Genomic DNA, 9045 nt, shown 5'->3' with positions numbered 1-9045 from the left:
TCGGGCTCCCTTCTCCTTGGGAGCCTGCTTCTCCCTCTCCCACTCCCCCTCCTTGTGTTCCCTCTTTCACTGTGTCTCTCTCTGTCAAATAAACAAATAAAATCTTTAAAAAAAAAAAAAAAAAAGAGGCATACCTGGATAGGGTATGGCCTCTGGGGCCAGTTGACTTGGATTTGAATTCTCTGGCTCTGCTACCTACTTGCTGTGTGACCTGTGCAATTTACTTAACCTCTCTGTGCCCCAATGGTCTCATCTGTGAAATAGGGATGATAATACTACCTAATGTGAAGATTTATAGCTCTTAGGCATACAGTAAACAGCATGTGAGCTTTGTTAAGTACATAAAAATTCATAGATTCATTCAACATAAAAATTCTTTATGTGTGTGTGCTGTGTTGGGCCCTTTGAGAAGCCTTCACAAGCCCATGGACTTGGGCCTGAGTGTGAACTACAGAGTTCTTAGAACTGGGGCTCCCCCGCTTAGAGTCAATGCAGCCACCTCCCACTAAAATGCAGGTTGGACTGCAAGCCTAAGCTAGGTGAGCCCACAGGTTAACCAGGGGGTCCTGGCTATGGCAGCCCTAGGGAGACTAGGAGCCAAGCAGGTCCTTGCTGGCCGCCTGTTTCCCCAGCTGGACCTGGGGGCTTCGGGAGGTCTGGCACCAGGACCCGGATGGCCTCTCCTCCACCAGGGCTCAGAAGAGTAGAGGGAGGTCAGACTATGAGAAAAGAGGAGCAAGAAAGAGCCAGAGCGGAGGGTCTAGGATGCCTTTCATCCCATCCACAGAGGGAGCAGCAGAAAGAAGTAGGGGGGCGGGGTGAGCGGAAAAAGGAACCGAGAGCAGAAAATGAGGCCTGCCCAGCTGAGGGCTTTTTGTGGGGTCTTAATTAAGCCCGGAGGTCCTATTGTTCCTTTCATGGTGGAACATATGTTCAGAGCCTGGCTGAGGTTTGGGAATGAGATTTCAATGGTGCTGGGCCCTATGGCCTGCCAGGGAGGGGGGCTAGGAGAGGCGGCCGGGAAGGGGGTACTGTCCCTAAGCCTTACCAGACTGATACCATCTCCCAGAGTCGCCTGGTGGGACAGGACGCTTCGAGCATTGTTTGGGTCAGAATGTAAAACATAAGCAATGCAGACAAGCCAGGACTCTGGGCATCTCTATAACCTTCGGATTAAAGCTCAGTCTATTAGTGGGCCTCCGCCCCAAGGGCACTGGCCAAGGGAAGAAAAGTAGAATGTGCACAGGCAAAGGGTACGTGAGTCCCCCTGGGTCAGATGTGGAGCCTGAAGAAGGAAGCCAGGCTGGGTCACCCTAGGAGTGTGGAGGGACTAGGTGACTTCCCAGAAGCTGAGGGGCAGAGAAGGGACTTACACAGAAACAGCAAACGAAGACAGTATCTGTGCCAAGTCAACTATAGGTGACAAATCCTTAGGGATACGGATGGTCTCCAGAGAACCCAGGAAGCTACTCCTAGAGTAAGACCGGCAGCATTTGGGAAGAGCCACACCCAGAAAGCCTCAGCACCAAGTGACAGCTACAGCAGTCAAGAAAGAACTTCTCTGATTCTTCCCACCCTGGCGTACAAATCAGCAGCTAGGCAGGTGCGCAAGAGAAGGAAAAGAAGACAGAAGTGGATCACACCACTGCAGGGGTCCCAAGACTCTGGGGTCTGAGCTGCGGGAAGGGAGAAGCTCTAAATAAAGCTGGAGTTTTTATATTCCCCTGGAAATGGATGCTATTCGTTACCCACTAGTGATTGGGGAAAGCCCCGAGAATGGCCAGAGATTTCACCCAGGGGAACTGAGGAGTAAGATGGGAGAATCAGTAGGGAGAAATCATATAGCTCTCACTGTTTGCGTCCTAGCATCCAGCTCATTCAAAGTCCAGTTCCAGATAACAGCTATGGCATGATGATTGCCAAGTGAGAAAAGCAAAGTACAGAACAAGGCATCGGATGGTGTCTCCTATCTAAGAAAGGGAGAATATAAATACGAACAACTAAATAAATAAGTTTGCTTATGTTTTAAACAATGAAAGGATAAACCAAAAACTAATAAAAATGGTTTCCAATAAGGGGAAGGAGGAGACAGGATTGGAAATTAGACTTCACTGAAAGTACCTTGTTTGATGGTGTTGGGTCTGGAGCCATCTAAATGTCTGACATCATTATAAAACAAAATTACATCAGTACTTTTAAAAGTAGCAGTTCAAAATAAAACACAAGGGACGCCTGGGTGGCTCAGTCAGTTAAGCGGCTGCCTTCGGCCTGGGTCATAATCCCAGGGTCCTGGGATCGAGTCCCACATCAGGCTCCTTGCTTATCAGCAGGGAGCCTGCTTCTCCCTGTCTCCCTCTGCTTGTGTTCTCTCTGTCAAATAAATAAAATCTTTAAAAAAAAAATTTTTTTTAATAAAAAATAAAAAAAATAATAAAACACAAAACGAAGTATATGAACTTAACTATATATCAAGGTTGTGGCTTAAACACAGAGAATTATTTTAAGTGATTTTAAAGCACAGACAATATGTAACAGGGACAAGAATGCAGACCTTTGGTATGGAAAAGCCTCTGGACTCCCAAGGGAATTTTTCTTAGATCTTTACCTTGAGAATTCACTGGGATTCCCAAAGGTAAAACCCATGAGAGTATGCTGACTCCCCTCATCCTGGACCCTGCCCCCAGCCACCTGGAGTGTCTCACTCTCAAACTAATCCATACTTAGCCTCCGGCAATTGGTCAAAATGACCACTTAAACGTAACTACCGGTTTGTAGCTCTAGCAGCTTCTATTCCAGGTAAGCTGATTCTTACTGTTCACCTATCTCCCCAGATTCCAGGGTGGTGGTTTGCCCTGGGACCTCAGTGCTCCCATGGGTCGAAGAAAAGTGGTTGATTTTCAGTTTGTTCGCCTTTTGTCTCATTTTAAGTATGGAATGATGACTTCCAAGCCCTTTACATGTTGAAACTGAAATCAGAAGTTCCATCCATAAATCCATTAGTTATTTTTTTAAAAAAAAACAAGTCACTGATTACTTTGGTGGTTGCTAGGAGTATCTGTCAGAATTCAGTCAGACAGGTAGAACCCACCAGGAAACATTTATAATGAAGGATTTACTATTGTCACCAAGTAAAAAGGTGTGCATGGGAGGAATTTGTAGTGATTTTACAATCTACTGTAACTATCCTGCTAGATCCCCAGTAAATTCAAGCAGATGTTCTGTTTTTTTTTAATTAAACCTTATATATATATATTTTTTAAGATTTTATTTGTTTATTTGACAGAGAGAGACACAGTGAGAGAGGGAACACAAGCAGGGGGAGTGGGAGAGGGAGAAGCAGGCTCCCCACAGAGCAGGGAGCCCGATGCGGGACTCGATCCCAGGACCCTGGGATCATGACCTGAGCTGAAGGCAGTCGCTCAACCAACTGAGCCACCCAGGTGCCCTTAAACCTTATATTTTAAAATAATTGTAGATCAATATTCTGTAGTAAGAAATAATACAAAGATATCTCTTACATACTTTATCCAGTTCCCTCTAATGGCAACATTTTGCAGAACTCTTGTACAATATCACATCAGGATACTGACATGGACATGGTCAAGATACAAAACACATCACTACAAGGATTCTCATGTTGCCCTTCTAGAGCCATACCTCCTCTTTCATCTCCTAGCAACCACTCATCTGTTTCCCATGGCTACCATTTCATCATGTCAAAAATCTTATATAAATGGAATTGTGTAGAACATAATCTTTTGGAATTGGCTTTTTCTGCTCCAGAGAATTATCTGGAGCTTCATCCAGGTTGTTATGTCTATCAATGATTCATTCCTTTTCATTACTAAGTAATATCCCATGGTATGGATGTACCACAGTTTGTTTAACCATTCACCCACTAAGGACAATTCCATTTTTTCCAATTTGGGCTTTTAGGAATAAATCTATTTGTGATATTGTGATTTATAATAAGAAACATGTATTTAGTCTTCATATTCTTTTCTGATACAGAGCTCTTAAAACCCATGGGGTTTCGTAAGTGATAAGAGAGACACAGATGGCTCAGTCGTTAAGCATCTGCCTTCGGCTCAGGTCGTGATCCCAGGGTCCTGCTCGGTGGGAAGCCTGCTTCTCCCTCTCCCTCTGCCCCTGCTTGTGTTCCCTCTCTCACTGTCTCTCTCTGTCAAATAAATAAATAAAATCTAAAAAAAAAAAAAAACAAAAAAAAGAGAGAGAGACACAGGTGTCTTTTGATATTTATAACAAGCTCCTTTCAACCACACCTGAGTTTAGGTAAAGGAGGTGACTTGTGGAAAGCTCCTAAGGATGAAGGCTAGTTGCCAGTGGAAAAACCATGTGATTAGAGGATTGGAACTTTAGCCCCAACCCCTCCACCACCAGGGAGGGGACAGGGGCTGGAGGCTGAATCAATCACCAATGGCTAATGATTTGATCAATAGTGCTCATGTAATGAAGCTTCCTTAAAAATCCAAAAGACAAGGTGCCTGGGTGGCTTGGTCGGTTAAGCATCTGCTTTCAGCTCAGGTCATGATCCTGGGGTCCTGGGATCAAGCTCCGCATCGGGCTCCCTGCTCAGCAGGGAGTCTGCTTTTCCCTCTGCCCCTCTGCTTGTGCTCTCTGGCACGCATGTGCTCTCTCTCAAAATAAATATAAAATATATTTTTTTAAAAAGTCCAAAGAACAGGATTTGGAGAGCTTCTGGGTTGATCAACAGGTGGAGAAGCTGGTAGGGTGTAACACCCAGCGGGGGCATAGAAGCTCATGCCTCTTCCCACCTACTGTGCCCCATGTATCTCTTTTATCTGGCTGTTCCTGGAATGTATCGTTGTATAATAAACCAATAATCTTGCAAGGAAACTCTTTTCCGGAGTTCTGGGGGCCACTATTGGAAATTAATGGAACCAAGAACCAGTCAGTCACATGCACAGGTAACAACCTGGACTTGTGATTGGCATCGGAAGTGTCAGGGGGCAATCTTGTGGGACTGAGTCCTTAACCTGTGGCATCTGATACTAACACTAGGTAGGTAGTGTCAGAACTGAATTGAATTCTAGGACACCGAGCTGGCGTCACTCCATTCCGGGTTCTGAGTGGCCCCCAGAACTCCCGAAAAGAGTTTCTTTGCCAGATTACTGGCTTATTATAAAAGGATACAACCCAGGAACAGCCAGATAAAGGAGACACATGGGGCACAGCAAGTGGGAAGGGGCATGGAGCTTCTGTGTGAGAAAACCCACAACCACGTTTGGTGACCAGAAGTATCAGATGGGGAGGAGAGTGTTCTGTGGGGAGAGAGAAAACAGAGGAGTTTTCCCATACACTACTATAAGGATTCATGTACAAATTTTTGAGTAAACATAAGTCTTCCTTTCTCTGGGAGAAATGCCAGGAGAGCAATTGCTGAATTGCATTGTAGTTGCATGTTAGTTTTATAGGAAACTGCCAAACTGTTTTCCAAAGTGGCTATCCCATTTGACATTCCCACCAGCAATGTATGAGAGACGAGTTTCTCTACATGCTCACAGAAATTTAGCATTGTCGCTCTTTTTATTTAGCCATTCTGACAGGGGTGTATATTTCATTGTGGTTTAAATTTGCATTTCCTGATGGTCAGTGATGTTGAACATCTTTTCATATTTTTGTGCCATCTATATATCTTCTTCAGTGAAATGTCTGTTCATGTCTTTTGTCCATTTTCTTTTTCTTTAAGATTTTATTTATTCATTTGAGAGACAGAGAGAGAGAGCACATGAGCAGGGCCGGGGTGGGGGGAGCGCAGAGGCAGAGGGAGAGGGAGAAGCAGACTCCCCCCTGAGCAGGGAGCCCGATGTTGGGCTCAATCCCAGGACCCTGGGATCATGACCTGAGCCGAAGTCAGACGCTTAACCTACTGAGCCACCCAGACCCCGCACTTTTGTCCATTTTCTAATTGGATTGTTTGGGTTTTTTACTGTTTAGTTTTGAGTACTATATATATTCTAGATTCTAGTCTTTTACTGGCTATGTGTTTTGCAAATACTTCCTCACTCCATAGCTTGCCTTTCATCTTTTTCACAGAATCTTTCATAGAGCAAAAGTTTTAAATTTTGATAAAGTCCAATTTATCCATTTTTTTTTCCCTCTTATGAGTCTTGCTTTTAGTGTCAGATCTAAAAGCTTTCTGTCTAGATTCTGAACCTAGATCTTGAGGAATTATTTTTCTGTAAGTTTTATAATTCTGTATTTACATTTAAGTCCAGAATTCATCTTGAATTAATTTCTGTATAAGACATGAGATCTGGGTTGAAAGCTTTTGTTTGTTTGCTTTGTTTTGTTTTGCCTATGGATGTCTACTTATACCAGCACATTTGCTGTAAAGGCTGTCTTTCCTCTACTGAATTGTTTTTACGCCTTTATCAAAAATCAGCAAGGCATATTTGTGTGGGTCTACTTCTGGGTTGTCTATTCTGTTCCCTGTGTCTCTGATCTGTGCGTCTATCCCTCCACCCATACTGCACAGTCTTCGTTACTGCAGCTATATAATAAATCTGGAAATCAGATAGAGTTAATATCAGTCTCCCTTTTCAAAATTGTTTTAGCTATTCTGGTTCCTTTGCCTTGTCATGTAATTTTAGAATAATCTTGTCTATATCTGCAAAAAATCTTGCTGTTTTTTAAAAGATTTTATTTTTTAAGTAATCTCTATACCCAATGTGGGGCTCAAACTTACAGCCCTAAGATCAAAAGTTGCATGCTCTACCTATCAACCCAGGCAGGTACCCTAGCTGGGGTTTTGATGGGAATTGTGTTAAGCCTGTAAATCAATTTGGGAAGAACTGACAACATTACTATGTTGAATTTTCTGATCCATAAACATGGTATATGTCTCTACATTTATTTAGGACTTCTTGGTTTCTTTCATCAGCATTTTGTTGTTTTCAACATACAAGTCTTGTACATATTCTGTTAGATTTATACCTAAGTATTTTATTTGTGTGGTGTGTGTCATGTAAATGGTATCATATTTTTTATTTCAGTGCCTACGTGTTCATTGCTAATACATAGAAATACAATTGACTTTGTATGTTTATCTCATATCCTGCAACCTTGCTGAATTCACATATTAGTTTTAGGGGTTTTTTTAATATTTCTTAGGCTTTTTCTATGTAGACAGTCATGTCATCTGCAAATAAGGACAGTTTTTATTTTTCCTCTCCAACCTGCATGACTTTCCCCCCTTGCCTTATTGCAGTGGCTAGAACTTCCAATACTATAGAGAGTGGTGAAAACAGATATCCTTGCCTAGTTTCCAATATTAAAGGGAAAGCATTCAGTTTATCACCATTATGTCTTTCATCATTTAATTTTTCACCATTAAATATGGGTTTTCCATAGATGCCCTCTTTCAACTTAATGAAGTTCTCTTCCATCTTAGTTTGCTGAGAGTTCTTATCATGATTGGGTGTTGGATTTTGTCAAATGCTTTTTCTGCCTTGATTGATATTATCATATGATTTTTATTCTTCAGTCTGTTGGTATGGAGGATTATATTGATTGATTTTCAAATGCTAAACCATTCTTGGATACCTGGTCATGGTGTATAATTTTCTTATACATTGTTGGAATTAATTTGCCAAATTTTTTGAGGATGTTTGACTTTAAGTCATGAGAGATACTGGTCTGTAGTTTTGTTTCAGTTTTATACTCTTTTCTGCATTTGTTATCAGAGTAATGCTGACCTCTAAATTGAGTTGGGAAATGTTCCCTTTTGTATTCTCAAGAAAAAATTGTGTTAAGTTGGTGTTAATTCTCAAAATGTTTGATAGAATTCTCTAGTGAAACCATTCGACCTGGAGATTTCATTTTCAGAAGGCTTTTATTTATGAATTCAAGTCTTTAAGTTAGTGTAGAACTATTCAGATTATGTATCTCTCTTGGCTGAGTTCTGGTAGCTTTTTGTTTTTAAGAATTGATCTCTTTCTTCTAAATAGTAGAATACATGAGCATAACATTGTGATATTGCTTTATTAACCTTTAATGGTTGTATCATGTAGAGTCACATCTTTTTTTATTCCTGCCATTGGTTATTATACTCTTCTCTCCTCTTACCTTTATCAGTTTGCTAGATGTTTATCAGTTATATTGATTTCTCCCCCAACAAACCACTTTTTTGTTTTATTGATTTTCTCTATTGTTTTCCTTTTTTAATTTTATTGCTTTCTGCTCTGATTTTTATTATTTCCTCTCTTCTTCTTGTTTTGGGTTAATTTTTATTTTATTTTTATAGTTTATCAAGGTAGGAAAGTAGATTGTTGATTTGAGACCTCCTACTCGTTTCCAATATAAGCAATTAATGTTATAAATTTGTCTCTTAGTATTGCTTTAGCTGCACCCCACATATTTTGATATGTAATATTTTCATTTTTATTCAGTTCTATGTACTTTTATTTCCTTTGCTACTTCCTCTTTAACCCATGGATTATTTAGAAGTGTGTTAATTTCCAAGTGTTTGAAGATTTTCTTATGTGTCTATGTTGTTTAGATCCTTGCTGAGTTTCTGTGTAGTAGTTTTATCTGTTGCTCAGGGTGGAGATTTGAAATCCACAACTCTGAACATGTATTTGTCCATTTCTCCTTTAAGCTTTATCAGTTCTTATTTCATGCTTTTTGAAGCTCTGTTATTTGGTGAGTACACATTTAGGATCATTACGTCTTCTTGATAGATCAATGTTTTTATCATTAAGTAATGCCCATTTTTGTCTTTAGTAATTTTCATTGCTCTCAACTCTTCTTTATCTGATATTAATATTGCCACTTCTCCTTTTAAGAAATTAATGTTTGCATAGCATATTGCTTTCCATCACTTTACTTTTGACCTACCTATGTTGTTGAATAGTGAGGTCTTTGTAAACTACATGTAGTTGGGTCTTGTCTTTCTTGTCCACTCTCTCAACATCTGCCCAGTAGTATATCTAAACCATTTACACTTAAAGCATTAAATGTAAATGCTAATAGTATATTTAGGCCTTTTATATTTAAGGTAAT

This window comes from Mirounga angustirostris, unplaced genomic scaffold (genome assembly GCF_029215605.1).
Source record: "Mirounga angustirostris isolate CCGP_5_RB_7025 unplaced genomic scaffold, mMirAng1.0.hap1 SCAF_6, whole genome shotgun sequence".
NCBI lineage: Eukaryota > Metazoa > Chordata > Mammalia > Carnivora > Phocidae > Mirounga > Mirounga angustirostris.
This window is presented reverse-complemented; position numbering follows the sequence as displayed.